Source organism: Lactuca saligna, chromosome 2, assembly GCF_052625555.1.
Source record: "Lactuca saligna cultivar CGN05327 chromosome 2, ASM5262555v1, whole genome shotgun sequence".
Classification (NCBI taxonomy): Eukaryota; Viridiplantae; Streptophyta; class Magnoliopsida; order Asterales; family Asteraceae; genus Lactuca; species Lactuca saligna.
This window is the reverse complement of record NC_136418.1, coordinates 165,892,472-165,909,013: the sequence shown is the minus strand read 5'-3', so window position 1 is coordinate 165,909,013 and position 16,542 is coordinate 165,892,472. Positions and strand designations below refer to the sequence as shown.

Genomic DNA, 16,542 nt, shown 5'->3' with positions numbered 1-16,542 from the left:
TGTTTAGATTACTAAGGTTAAAAAGTCATCTATCGTAAATTCACTATTTACGTCTCCCAGTGCTGTGTCGGTTTTGCCGTAAAACTGCAACGAGCCATAACTTTTTCGTTATAACTCGGATTTTGGCGTTCTTTATATGTACGAAACCCCTGTAACATATACTACAAATTGGTTAAGATTAATCATTCTAAATAATATTCCATTAAAAACTAATTTTTAACGTTCATTGTCTCTAAATTGACTAGCCCGGATCTGCGAACGTTACAGGTTAGTATTGTTTTGTTTTACCATATGATTGTGTAGCAATTCATTTTGAAATAAACTAGGACTTTGTGTTTCTTTTTGTTTAGCTTCCTGGGTAGCTTTCGATTCCTCGTTCACGTCCACCTTTTTGTGCGTTCTTCATTTAGGTATATGGAATGATTGAAGGTCTTCGATTCTTGTTGTCATTCATCGTTAACTAATGTTCAGTTTGTTGTACATATGTACCCGTTGACTCGAATCTGGTATCAGTCAATTTAGTTTATCCGATTCTTGCGATTTGTAGACTTGTAGTTCATATAGTCTAGAAATACGTTATGATCACTTCGATATTGTTTTAATTTCTTTATGCTTGCCGATTGTAATTCATTCGTGAGTTTAGATTATGATTAGCCGTTTTGGGTTTTTGATTTTGGATAGATCTTTATTTTATCGAGTAACAACAGTGAAATTGGATCTCTATGTTTAAATCGGGAAAGGGGTTCATTGAAAAGAGATTGCTATATGGGGAACACTTGTGTCGGACCAAGTTTTTTAATGAATGTATTCACCCAATCAATTTCCAATACAATGTGGCGAACCCGATCACCTGATGAACCTCCGACAGCCCTTAACAGAGATGAAGCTACATATCACCAATCACCATTACCCATCCAAAACAAATCACCACAACAGATAACGATCCCGAAAACTGGAAAGAAACAAGAAACATAACCAGTGAAAGCCAAGAAAGCTAGTCAGATGAAGAGGGTGTCAAGTGTCGTACTCCGTACAGATTCTGTATTGCAAAGAAAATCGGCAACCTGAAGGAATTCTTCTATTTGGGGAAGAAGTTAGGACAGGGGCAGTTTGGGACGACGTTTCTTTTTATAGAAAAGCTTACGGTGAGCTCTGCGCCTGTAAATCAATCGCAAAAAGGAGGTTATTTACCGAGGAGGATGTATAAGATGTGAGAAGAGAAATTCAAATAATGCATTATCTAGCGGAACATTGAAATGTTATATCGATTAAAGGGGCGTATGAAGATGTTGTAGCTTTCATCTTGTTATGGAATTGTGTACCGGATGTGAGCTTTTTGATCGGATTATTTAGCATGGACATTACACAAAAAGAAAAGCGGCAAAGCTTACTAAAACTATCGTCGGAGTTGTGGAGGCTTGTCACTCTATGAGTGTTATGCATTGGGATTTGAAGCCTAAGAAATTTCTTTTTGTGGATAAAAGGGAAGACGCTCTTCTCAAAACTATAGATTTTGGATTATCGATTTTCTTTAAGCCAAGTATACTTTTGATTCATTCTTCTTGTTCTGTTCGAAAAAAAGTATTTATATTTTACAATCTTTTGACTTCATTCATGGTTCTTCTATAAATTTGATTAATTTTTTTTCCAGGTGAATCTTTTCATGATGTAGTTGGTAGCCCATATTATGTTGCACCAGAAATGTAACACCCAAATTTTCAAAACATTTTTTACATTTTCCAAAAGCATACTTTCATTCATAAATATTATAAAAATGTCATTGTATCATATATCAACCATAGAAACCCAACCCAAGATCATAATACATAAAAACTCCTAGTGTGTGTACTGATCATGCCGACGCCTTCCCGCGATCCTCGCTGGTACCTGAAACATATAACACAACACTGTAAGCATAAATGCTTAGTGAGTTCCCCCAAAATATCACATATAACACATATTAGCCACTCGAGGCTATAACTTTGTGGACCCGCTGGTCCTAACTCTGTGGACCCTCTGGTCCTAACTTTGTGAACCTTCCGGTTCTAACTCTGTAAAATCTAGAACATACACAACATAATTCACATAGAAATAATGCAACGCATCACAATAACATAAACAACATACAAGATACTTTGTCATGTAACTCTAATTACCACTCTATGTAAAGTATAGTGAGAAGACTCACCTCGTGTAACTCGGTAATCTCGATCTCGGTAAAATCTGATCTAACCTTCACCTAATCATATGAAATAAACACTATAATCAATACATATCTCAAGGCTTTACTATTCCCTCTCTTAGTACTCAATAAGGGTAAAAGACCAATTTACCTCTCTCATGGCTCCAAGACCCTAAAGTTGACCAAACCGTAAAAGTCAACTCTTCGGGTTACGCTGCGCGTACCAAACATGTACGTTGGGCGTACCCGACGTCTTTACAGAAATGGGGTGCGCGACCCCTTACGCCGCGCGTACTGAGATTACACCCCGTGTAACTCCCACTTTCAGACTCTAAGCTTTTGGGGTCTTAAACAGTTAAGACCCACATCTAACTTCTAGATTTGACCACTTCTAAGCCTCTTAATCCATAAAGTTGGTGACTTTAAGCCTTTGCATGGTTCGACAAGTCACTATCACCCATAATATTCCATTTCCTAACTCTAAAGAGCTCATAACTCAAGCATGACCTCATATCAACGACCAAGATGGAAACTTTATGGGTCTATAACACAAATACAACTGAAATGGGATAGATCTAGGTCCATGGAGCACATTACAATCATAAAGCCTCCACCTTTAGGACTTTTAACCCTAGAAATGGTCCATGCAACATCAAACCAAATAAGGAGGAAAGTTTTGAACTTTATACCTTTAGATGAAGCTCCTTTCTCTTAAGATCTCATATCCAACCTTGCACTTCAAGCCCTGGCCTCCACAAGCTATTCTCATTCTTCTTCACTAACACACCAAAACACTTTTAGCTCCAAAATACGCACACTCAAGCTATGGACGATGGAAGGCTCTCTCTTAGGGTTTCACTCTCTGATATGGAGGCTGAGAAATGAGCCTTAGCATCCTTTAAATAGTACACAAGCCAAACATTTAGGGTTTGCATCTGGACCCATTATGCCCAGCGTACCCAAGCGAGTCTGCGCCCAAATTAAGCGCATGAGTATGCGCACGTACTCCCCAGTACGCCCAACGTACTCATTGGCTACAAGAATTCTATCAAGGGACCACTCTTAACAACCTGACAAAAGGGAAGAGTTTAATAACTTTACCAGGATTTCGGGATGTTACAATTCTCCCCCACTAGAACCAGACTTCGCCCTCGAACTCTCATGCCAAAAACAACTCCGGATGCCGCTCCCGCATCTCTGACTTCATCTCCAAAGTCATCTCGGACCCCTTCCGGTTCTGCCAATGGACCTAAACCAAAGGCACCTCCTTGTTCCTCAGAACCTTAACCTTCTGGTCCAAGATCGCGATCGGTCTCTTAACATAATTTAGCCATGTGTCCACCTGGATATCCTCTAACGGCACTACCACCGACTCGTCGGCCATACACTTCCTCAGCTGAGACACGTGGAAGGTATCATGAATCTGGCTCAACTCCGCAGGTAGCTCCAATCGATATGCTATCCTGCCTACCCTCGCGATCACCCTGAACGGTCTAATGTACCGGGGCCCCAACTTCTCCTTTTTCCTGAATCGGATCACTCCTTTCCAGGGAGACACTTTCAGAAGTACAAAATCTCCCACCTGAAACTTGAGCTCGGATCGTCGCCTATTCGTGAAACTCTTATGGCGACTCTGAGCTGTCAACAATCTCTGCTTGACCTGTTGTATCTGCTCTGTCATCTAAAGTACTAACTCAGTGCTATCCAACACTCGTTGTCCGACCTCTCCATACAAAATGGGAGTCTGACACCTCCGCCCATACAGTAACTCGAAGGGAGGCATACCGATACTCGAATGGTGGTTGTTGTTATAAGAAAACTCAGCTAAAGGCATATATGTGTCCCAACTCCCTCCAAAGTCCAATACACAAGCCCGAAGCATGTCCTCGAGCATCTGAATCGTCCGTTCACTCTGTCAGTTCGTATGTGGATGGTAAGGGGTACTGAAATGCAGCCTAGTACCCAACTCCTCATGGAACTTCTTCCAGAACATGGAAGTGAAACACACATCTCGGACTGACACAATCGAGATCGGTACACCATGCCGCAATACCACCTCCCTCACATACACCTCTGCTAACCTCTTTGTGGAAGAGTTCTCACTGATAGCAAGAAAATGAGCGCTCTTCGTCAGCCAGTCGACGATCACCCAAATTGCATCGACGCCTCTTGCAATCCTAGGCAATTTGGTGATAAAATCCATGGAAATTTGTACCCACTTCCACTGTGGAACCTCAAGTGGCTTCAACTTTCCATGTGGACACTGGTGCTCGGCCTTTACCCTACGACAGGTCAAGCACCTCTCTACAAACCACACCACGTTCCTCTTCGTACAGGGCCACCAATAGTCTCTTTTTAGGTCCAAATACATCTTAGTGGCCCCGGGATGGATTGAGAACCTCGACCTGTGCGCCTCCTCCATCAAAATGGCACGTTCCCCACCCTCAAATGGCACCCAAATCCAACCTTGGAAGGTCATAAGCCCCCGAATATCAGTAATGAACTCATATATCTGTCTGCTCACCCACTCTTGCTTGCGGTTTTCCGATCTCATGGCCTCTACCTGGGCCTCCCGAATGGTGTCCAACACCGGGGTCATCACTGTCATCCTCAAACAAACATCTCACAATGGGGTACCCTCTGTCCTACGACTCAAGGCATCAGCTACCACGTTAGCCTTGCCCGGTTGGTACATGATCTCACACTCATAATCCTTCACCACGTCCAACCATCTCCTCTAGCGCATATTCAGATTAGTCTGATCCATCAAATACTTCAAGCTCTTGTGGTTCGTGTATATAGTACACCGAACCCCATACAAATAGTGACGCCAGATCTTGAGGGCGAACACTGCTACCCCTAACTTCAGATCGTGGGTGGGATATCTCATCTTACGAGGCTTCAACTGCCTCGAAGCGTATGCTATCACATGCCCTCTCTGCATCAGCACCGCACCCAGTCCCGATATCGACGTGTCACAATATACCACAAAGTCCTCCGTTCCCCCCGGAAGGGCCAACACTGGGGATTCACATGATTTCTGGCAAAGTGTCTCAAACGAGGTCTGCTGCTCTGGACCCCAATTGAATGTTATGCCCTTCCGGGTAAACTTGATGAGAGGAATCGCAATCTTGGAGAAATCTTTGATAAATCTCCGATAATAGCCGGCCAACCCCAGAAAACTCCTGATCTTCGAGGGGGATCTCGGCATCTCCCAACTCATCACCACCTCGATCTTGGCCGGATCGACCAATATCCCGTTGTGGTTGACGAGGTGTCCTAGAAACCGAACCTCTCATAACCAGAAATCACACTTGGAGAATTTGGCGTAAAGCCTCTCCAATCTCAGAACTCCAAGGATCTCTCTCAAATGCTCCTTATGTTGCTCTCTAGACCTCGAATAAACCAATATATCATCAATGAACACGATTACTGAACGATCCAACATCGGCTTGCACACCCTGTTCATGAGGTCCATGAATGCCGCCGGTGCATTGGTGAGCCCGAAAGGCATCACCATGAACTCGTAATGCTCATAATGAGTCTTGAATGTTGTCTTTTGGATATCCTCGTCACACACCCTCATCTGATGATATCCAGACCTCAAATCAATCTAGGAGAACCATGACGCTCTCTGCAACTGATCGAACAAATCGTCGATCCTCGGTAAGGGTAACGATTCTTGACCGTCAGCTTGTTCAGGTCCCGATAATCAATGCACATCCAGTGTAAACCATCCTTTTTCTTGACAAAAAGGATCGACGCTCCCCACGACGAGTTACTCGGCCGTACAAACCCCTTTCCCAACAGCTCTAGAAGATACGAGGATAACTCCTGCATCTTTGGAGGTGTAAGGCGATAGGAAACCTTGGAGATAAGCGTTCCCCCCGGAACCAAATCGATACGGAACTCTACCTGCCTCTCGGGAGGCACACCTGAAAACTCCTCGGGGAAAACATCTGGGAACTCACACACTATCGGGACCTCATCAACCGACCTCGGTCTCTCTACACCTACTCTCGTATCCACCACATAAGCCATAAACCCACTACAACCCTGCTGTAGACTCTGCCTCGCTCTTGCGGCTGAACAAAATGCAGACCCAGGACGGGTACCCTCGCCATAAACCGTAAGAACTCCCCCACTAGGGTCTCATATGGTTACCAGCTGTCGCTCGCAATCGATAACCGCTCCAAATCTACTCAACTAGTCCATACCCACAATGTTGGTGATTTGTTACCATCAATGTTATTTAAGTGTAATGGGATTAATTTGTTGACCAAAAGTTATCTTGATAAATATTAAACAAGTAAGGAAGGTGTGGAGTATACACTTGTTTAAATTTGATCAAGTATCAAAGTACACTATCATTTAGGGGCGAAGCCCCTGAACGAACGGGGGTCCGGGGCAGCGCCCATGGGAGCGGGGTCCAAGGGGGCAGAGCCTTGGCTGGGATCAAGCTGCTAGGTCATCGCGAAGTTTTTTTATATAGGTTATGTTACTATATAAAAAATGCATTAGAAATCCCGTTTTTTAAATAATTGACCCAATTTTGACTTTTATTCAGTTGACTTGTTTTATGATCGTTTTGGTGGTTTCATGACAGTTTTAAACTGTCATATGACAATTTTTAGACAAAGATCTAAATTCACTTTTGGTCTTATTTCTGGTACTCACGAAATCATATCCTCGCATTCTCTTTCTTTATTTCTGATATAATCCGAGTTTTATCCAATTGAGGATTTGGAAGTACCACCCAAATACTTCGATTAGAAAAGTGATTATCACGATTCTTAGATTTCCAAGTGACACTAAACCATATTTCCAACACACAATGACGCAAACATCTCCCATAGCACTCGGGACCAAATCAATCGGAAAATCAACGCCGAAGAACTCGACTACACATCCTCGAATCACATCTGTGGCATACACTGCTCTCTCGTCAGCTATGGAAACTTGCAAAGGTTGACTCAACGCCTCTCGACGGATACTGATGTGCTGACTAAAGGCTAACGATACAAAACACCGACTCACACCCGAGTCAAATAACACCAAAGCAGGCACAAAACACACAAGGAAAGTAACTACGCATAACATAATATAAACACCATATAATAAACATCATATTAAATACATGGAAGAATACATACCAGCCAGAACATCGGGCATCGCGCGAACCTCCTCCGCGGTCAACTGAAAAGCTCTCCCCCGTACCTTCGGTGCATCGGCCTTCACCAGCCGTCTCTCTGTAGCTCGAACAGCAGCAGGGGCAGATCCATGTAGCTGTGGACACTCGGCCTTCCGGTGTCCGATCTGGTTGCAGTGAAAAAAGACTGCAAATCTCTTGGGGCAATCCTTAGGCATATGTCCCTCCTTACCACACTTGTAGCAAGACCCTTATCTACACACTCCTTCATGACCCTTGCCGCACTTGCCACAAGTATGACCCTTCTGGTTCCCTGATCTCGAATCAGCGGACTTAGCTCGCTTGCCTGCCGGCTGGGACTGAGCCGGTTGCCGATCCCTCCCCTGAGACTCCGCCTCCTCCCTAACTTGAGTCTCCAACTCTATCTCCCTCTTCCGAGCATTAGCCTGAAGCTCGGCAAATGTCCGATATGACGAGTTCGCCATGAACTCTCGTATGTCCCTCCTCAGAATACTCAAATACCGACTCATACGTGCCTGCTTGGTAGACACATGCTCAGGGCAGAACATCGCCCTCTAATGGAACATCCTGATGATCACAGTAACAGACTCAGTACCTGTTTGAGGGTCAGAAACTCCTAGGCCAAATGCTCCCTCTCCACTGGGGGAACGTACTCATCACGAAACATAGTGGTGAACCTCTCCCATGTCACCGCGGCAAGCTCAACAGACGAAAAGTGCACCGTCACAAACTTCCACCAATCTTTCGCTCCCAAGCGAAGCTGGTTCATCGTGAACCGGACCCTCAGATGCTCTGGACATGAACACGTATAGAAGCATCCCTCAATATTAGAAACCCATCTCATCGTAGTAATCGGATCATGCGTCTCATCAAACTCTGGTGACTTTGTGTTGCTGAACTCCTGGAACAGTAACGAATCGCCACCCTGAGGTCTAGCAGCAACAACAGCTGCGGTAGCTGCAGCGGAACAATAACGAATCGCCACTCTGGAATCTCTGCACGGATGGCCGCAGTCACATCCTCATGAATCATCTGGTGGAGCTCCTCATCGCTCACCCCGTTGGTCCCCGGTCTGTGGCGTGTCCTAACCATGATGTCTCTAAAATACAACATAAAACATATCAGAGGCTCGCTCAAACATACACGCACTCGATAACTTGACCCTACTCGTTCCCTGGTACCCCAAGGATTCTTACTTGGGCTACGCACTGCTCCGGTGTCTTTAGTAGTACGGGCCCAATACTACCGTCCACACCGCATCAGTATTCATCCCAATTCCTCCTCCTAGGATCCCAAGTCCCAAGTACTCTACTCTCACTATGCATAGTCTACTCTCTAGAAGATCTCTCATAGTTCCTAGCTGCTATTTATTCGCTCTCAAGCATCTACTAGCAAAACCCCTAGGCTAAGGCATCACAAATCAGGCCGCTCTAGTCATAATAAGAATACCTAGCCTATTCTAGCATGCATATCATATCATAACATTTCTCATAACTCATAATGTAAAGGGTATTTTGGGAAATCACTGTTCGGGCGCTGGCTGATCGTACACACTGCTCTGCTCTGCTCTTTCAAAACTTTTTACTCTTTGAGAAAATATTATGAATTTTTATTTTGAAAATCTCTCAAATCATCTGTTTGAGTTCAGATACGACCGAAGGTGCACCCGAATCCCTCAAACCAAGGCTCTGATACTAACTTGTAACACCCAAATTTTCAAAACAACTTTTACATTTTCCAAAAACATACTTTCATTCATAAAATATTATAAAAATGCCATTGTATCATATAGCAACCATAGAAACATAACCCAATATCATAATACATAAAAACTCCTCGTGTGTGTACTGATCATGCCGACGCCTTCCTGCGATCCTCACTGGTACCTGAAACACATAACACAACACTGTAAGCATAAATGCTTAGTGAGTTTCCCAAAATACCATATATAACACATATTAGCCACTCGAGGCTATAACTATGTGGACCCTCTGGTCCTAACTCTATGAGTCATCCGGTTCTAACTATGTAAACTCTGGAACATACACAACATAATTCACATAGAAATAATGGAACACATCACAATCACATAAACAACATACAAGATACTCTGTCATGTAACTCTAATTACCACTCTAGGTAAAGTATAGTAAGAAGACTCACCTCGGGTAACTCGGTAATCTCGAACTCGGTAAAATCTGATATAGCCTCCACCTAATCATATGAAATAAACACTCTAATCAATACGTCTCTCAAGGCTAGACTATTCCCTCTCTTAGTACTATCAGAAGGGTAAAAGACCATTTTACCCCTCTCATGGCTCCAAGACCCTAAAGTTGACCAAACCGTAAAAGTAAACAAAAGTCAACTATCCGGGTTACGTTGCGCGTATCAAACATGTATGGCGGGCGTACCTAGTATCTTTACAGAAACGGGGTGCGCGACCCCTTACGCCGCGCGTACTGAGATTAGGCCCCGCTTAACTCCCAGTTTCATACTCTAAGCTTTTGGGGTCTTAAACAGTTATCTGACCACTTCTAAGCCTCTTAATCCATAAAGTTGGTGACTTTAAGCCTTTGCATGGCTGGACAAGTCACTATCACACATAATATTCCATTTCCCAACTCTAGAGAGCTCATAACTCAAGCATGACCTCATATCAACGACCATGCTGGAAACTTTATGGATCTATAACACAAATACAACTGAAATGGGACAGATCTAGGTCCATGGAGCACATTACATTAATAAAGTCTCCACCTTTGGGACTTTTAACCCTATAAATGGTCCATGCAACATCAAACCAAATAAGGAGGAAAGTTTTGAACTTTATACATCTAGATGAAGCTCCTTTCTCTAAAGATCTCAGATCCAAACTTACACTTCAAGCCCTGGCCTCCACAAGCTATTCTCCTTCTTCATCACTAACACAACAAAATATTTAGCTCCAAAATACACACTCAAGCTATGGACGATGGAAGGCTCTCTCTTAGGTTTTCACTCTCTGATATGGAGGCTGAGAAATGAGCCTTAGCATCCTTTAAATAGTGCACAAGCCAAACATTTAGGGTTTGCATCTGGACCCATTACGCCCAGCGTAACCTTGGGTACACCCAGTGTACCCAAGCGAGTCCGCGCCCAAATTAAGCGCATGAGTACACACAACGTACTCCCTAGTACGCCCAACGTACTCATTTGCTACAAGATTATCTCAAGGGACCACTCTTGACAACTTGACAAAATGGAAGGGATTAATAACTTTACCTGGATTTCGGGATGTTACAAGAAATCCTGAGAAAAAATTATGGCCTTGAAGCAGATGTTTGGATCGTAGGGGTGATTGTTTACATCTTATTAAATGGGGTTCCTCCTTTTTGGGTTGGTGAGTGATTAATATTTAAGGGGGATGCATTGAGTCCTATATGGGTAAAGTCAGTTATCTTTCTGAATAAACCATATGGATGAGACTAAAATGGCTATTTTTTCCTTACTTCCAAAAAAATCTCATTATTAATCAATCATATCAATATTCATCAATTTTAACGTTCTTATTCTTGTACTTTTTATGTTATATTGTGATAAATATATTACACAAATTACCATAACAAAATTTTATATTAATTGTTATAATTTGGTGATGGATATATAGAAACAGAGCAACGAATATTTGAACAAGTTCTTCATGGTGATATTGATTTCTCATTTGATCCATGGTAAAATATTTCTGATGGAGCAAAAGATCTTGTGAGAAGAATGCTTATTCGAGACCCAAAAAGGCGATTAATTGCAAATGAAGTTTTATGTGAGCCTTCAATTTGCGTACTAAAATACTATTTATAATAATTTTCTTTAGTTTAATAAGTTATATTCTAACTAATTGAATTTTTTTAGGCCATCGTTGGGTTCAAGTTGATGGTGTGGCTCCAGACAAGCCTATTGACTCTGTAGTTCTAAGTCGGGTGCATGAAACAATTTTCAGCCATGAACAAGCTCAAGAAAATGGCTATTAGGGTATCTTTAAATATTCAATTAAAAATGTATATAAGTATAAAAATATAATATAATAATAATATAATGTAGGTTATAGCGGAGAGCTTATCGAAAAAAAATAGTTGGACTGAAACAAATGTTTGAAATGATTGATACTGATAACAATGGTCATATTACTTTTGATGAACTTAAAGATGGATTAAAAAAAGTTGGTGCTAATCTCAATGAGTCAGAAATCTAGGATCTTATGCAATCACTAAGACTAAATATTTATTACAACATATTTTAGATTGATATATGTTGAAAATTTTTTGATTATGATTGCATGGTGAACTCAGGCAGATGTGGATAATAGTGGAACAACTGATTACAGAGAATTTGTTGCTGCAACATTGCATATCAACAAAATTGAGAAAGAAAATCATTTATTTGCAGTCTTTTCTTACTATAATAAAGATGGAAATGGTTACATTAGTGCCGATGAGCTTCAACATGCTTGTGAGGAGTTTGGCATAGATGCTCACCCTGAAGAGTTGATTCAAGATGTTGACCAAGACAATGTAACTTCCTTATTGCCCTTTCTGTTTGTCATGTTTACATAAGATAACAATACATTACATGACATGACAGAATATGAGAGTCATGTGGTTTACATACTAGGACAAGAGTTCAAGATCAATGTGTACGAGACAAAATTTGTTTTTTTGGTCCCATCCAAAAAGGTAGAAAAAGGACATCATGCTCTTTGACTTTTTTGTCAATGAAAAGACATTAATGCCATTCTTATCTTTTTCATTGAAAGTAACCGTATAAAGTGTTTTGTTCATGATAGATAACACTAGGGATGAGAATTTGGCCCGAAAAACCCGACCCGAACCGAACCAAATTAGACCCGAATAAGCAATTCGATTCGGTTTTCGGGTATCTATATAAGGCTTATTCGGGTTTCGGGTTATTCGGTCCGGGTTACCAGAATAAGGGCTTATTCGGTCCAAAATACCCGAATCGAATATGAAAACTGAAAATTCACGCTTTTTTTTGCCCTTCACGATTGCTTATTCAGTTTCAATGTTTTCTGTCGGATTCCATATTGCACCAAATCGATTGCTACCCCAAAAAAACCCACGTAATAAACCAAAACAAAATCAAGGAAATCGGATTCCATATTGCACCAAATCGAGTTTGAGTAGTCGACGACATCTCTTTGGCAATTGGCATTACTCCTTTCTTGCGAGTTGCGATATTAGTTTTTGATCGATAAGGACTTGCGGCTGCTACCTTGTTACTTGCGATATTAGTTTTTGATCGACCTGGACTCATTGATCGATCATTAATACTCCATTCAAGTTATGGAAAATTGGGTGCCAAATCAAGAAACTCAAGTAAGTTTTTGTATCTTAATCTACTACTCAATCTTTCAATGTGTTATTATGAATGTTATCAACTGAAATTTGAGTGTGTTATGTTAACAGTTAACATTTTCTCTATGTATGTTATCCTTGAATGAGAGAATTTAATGTAGAAAACAACCATATTTGCTCTTTTACTTGTTTCATTCCATAATATTAAAATGATTTTATTATTGTGCTTTAGATTGATGATGAATATGTGTTTGTTGATAACACTCAAGTTGAAGGAACAAGTCAAGCAACAAAGCCGAAGAAAATGAAATATGTCCAAAGGGCGGCTTGTTGGGTCGATTATGATGTAATTCATATTGACAAAGTTAGATATAGCAAATGCAAAAACTGTGGAACTTTGCTCGAAACTGAATCCGGCAGAAACGGTACTTCTAGTATGATTAGACATACGAAAAGATGTAGAATGAACCCAAAAAATTTAGAAAAAAAAGTAGAAAACCAAATCATTTTAAATTTAAAAAAAAAGTGAAATTGGGGAGAATAGTATTGGGACTTGGAAACATGATGAGAAAAGAATAAAAAAAGCTTTGTCAAACTTATTTGTAGTTGGAGAATTACCATTCAAGTTTGTAGAGAATGAATCATTTATTGAGTATATAAATGCATTGAACGGAAAAGTAGTTTTGCCATGTAGAACCACAATTTCAAATAGAGTCATCGATTACTATCTTGAAGAAAAGACTAAGTTGTTTAAGTTCTTTAGTAATCCCTTAAGTAATGTGCATTTGACCACCGATTGTTGGACAAGCTCATGTCAAAGGTCACGACCCACTTTATTGATGAAGATTGGGTCATGCACAAAAGAATTATCAACTTTAAATCTCTAGATAGTCATAAGGGAGAAGACATTGGGTGCATGTTGTTGACTTGTCTTCAAGAGTGGAGTATCACTAACGTAATGACCATAAACGTAGACAATGCTAGTTCGAATGATAAAGTAATCGAAATTCTAAAGAAAAAATTACCAAACTAGTATAATGGGGGGGAAACAATTACACGTAAGGTGTATGACCCACATCCTTAACCTTATTGTTAGGGATGGGTTTGATCAACACCAATCTAGTATCAAGTGCATGCAAAAGGCCGTTAAATACATTAAGAATTCTACACAATGGAATCAAAGGTTCAAAGAATGCATGAAAGAACTAAATGTGGAATCCAAGAAATTTTTGTGTAATGATAGCCCAACCCAATGGAACTCCACATACGATTTGTTGAAGATTGCGGTGGAGTTGGAGAATGTTTTTGGCATGTTTGAAGTCAAAGGTAATTTCATATTCCATTCCTTTTTTTTATTATTATTATAAATTTCAGCATGTTTGGAAATTTTTAGCCAACTTTGAACTGTCATAACGTCTTTGTTATTTGTTGGATTAGTTAATTTTTTCCCATCATATAGTTCACAATTTAAACTACAGTTTAGACTATTTAAATGCATTATTTGGTTATATATTCAGTGAGATACATGCCTTTAAACATAGGGTATTAAAGCTGAGTTTATTTCTTTCAGCATGTTTGGAATTTTGTAGCCAACTTTTAACTGTCATAACGTCTTCGTTGTTTGTCGGATTAGCCCAATTTTTTTCCAGCTTGTAGTTCACAATTTAAACTACAGTTTATACTATTTAAATGCATTATTTGGTTATATATTCAGTGAGATATATGCCTCTAAACATGGTATAGTAAAGCTGCTTTTTTTTTCAAAAAAAAAAATACTAACATTTACTTTATTATAATAGATCCTACATATGTTCGAGATGTTTTGACCCCCTCAAAAGACGATTTCAACATTTGTAGAGCTATGGTTGGATTTCTCGAAAAATTTAAAGTGAAAACCGACATAGTATCGACGTCAACAAAACCGATGACACATCATTTTTTTGGAGAAATATGTGATGTGCACAAACACATTAAGGAATGGGCGGCTAGTCCCCAATTTTGTTTGATCGGGAAGGACATGATTGACAAATACGATAAGTATTGGGGCAACCTTAAAATTTTTAATGATTTTTTGTATTTTGCGGTCATATTAGATCCACGGTTCAAGTTTGATTTTCTTCAACAAGCCTTTGAGAAGTTGATTAAGTTGAAAAATACACAAAAAGATCTCATGCTCAACTCGGAAGTCATTTTGAAGACTAAGGCCTTAATACGGGGTCTTCAACAATGATTTGAGAATTTTTTAATTTCTACAAATCAAAGTTCGACAATACCGACACTTCTCAAAATCAAACACATGGTTATGAAGATGTAGTTGTGATTGATGACGAAAATGAGTTCATGGGTGATTTAATAGTGCAAACTGATTACCCATCAGCATCAATGGAAACGGAGTTGATACGATACCTAAACGAGCAGTTAGTTAAATACAATAAAGATTTTGATATTCTACTTTAGTGGAAACACAATGCATCTCGTTACCATATTGTATCCTGTATGGCGAAAGGTATAACTTTATTATTTGTATACTTTTTTAATATATATATATATATATATATATATATATATATATATATATATATATTTTAACATTTTCTATGTTTATGTTGATAGATATTTTGGGACTGCAAATCTCTACTGTGGCGTTAGAAGCGGCGTTTAGTATAAGCAGACGGATATTAGATCAATATCGAACAAATTTATCTGCAAATATAGCAGAGGTTTTGGTTTGCACCCACGATTGGGTAAGGAAATCAAGAAAGCCAATTGTGGACAACATTGATGACATTTTGAAAGACGATGAGGTCGCGAAATATTTAGAAGAGGCGATAAACAATAGAGATGGAAATGGAAAACAACCAATTAATATTCCCAAATAGTTAATTCGTGTTTGGAAAATGTTATTTTGGATATGGTTAAAAACTTAATATTTAGATTTTTGGATGTTTTGGGTGTTTTGAAGATTTTGGATATGGTTAAAAGCTTAATGTTTAGATTCCCGAATAACTATATCTTAAGATTTTGGTTTTTGTATTTTTCATTTTAATCAAGAATATTTAATCCATGTTATCCGTGTTTATATTCTTAGTACACAAATTCTAACTTTTTTTTGCACATTTGGAACAATTATATATACTTTGTATTATTTTTAATTAACAAATTTGTTTCTTTAAAATATTTGTTAAGAAATCATAAAATACAAAAATCATACAAAATACAATAGTTATAATCACATTGTAAATGTTAATCGGGTTATTTGGGTTATTCGGGTTACTCGTGTTATACAATAATAATATGGTATTAATCATCTTGTACATGTTATTTGGGTTATTTGGGCCGGAACCGAACCGAACCCGTATTATTTATTTGGTTCAGTTAGACCCTTATTCGGTTCTCGGGTTATTCGGGTCGGTTCTGGCCCGAATAACATCCCTAGATAACACTATCATCTTTGATTTTTTTTTTCTTTTTTTTTTTTTTTTCAGGATGGACGCATAGACTACAACGAGTTTGCGGCGAAGATGCATGGACATGCCAATATGAATGTGGGTGCTAAGAAAAGCTTAGATACTAGTTTCAACACTAAGATTACAAAAGCACTAAAACTATGAACATAAAAGTTTTTCAATTTTTTTTCTTGTTTATTCATTAATGGTTATTTGTTGAGAAATCATACGAAGATATAGGATTAAATAGTTGTTTGTTATACCAATCGAGATTCGGGTGTCAAACTCTTGCAGTTTTGAAGTTCAACTTGTTTCTGCAAGTCTACACAAATTATATTTGTCTTATATACATACAAGTTATTGTGATAGAGAGTAATGATGATACGATTCTTG

At 39.5% G+C, this 16,542-nt stretch overlaps 1 pseudogene; it reads left to right on the top strand.

Annotated features, from left to right (window-relative positions):
• The first annotated feature begins 765 nt into the window (after positions 1–765).
• Positions 766–16,314, top strand: LOC145029304 (calcium-dependent protein kinase 1-like; annotated as a pseudogene).
• The last annotated feature ends 228 nt before the right edge of the window (positions 16,315–16,542 follow it).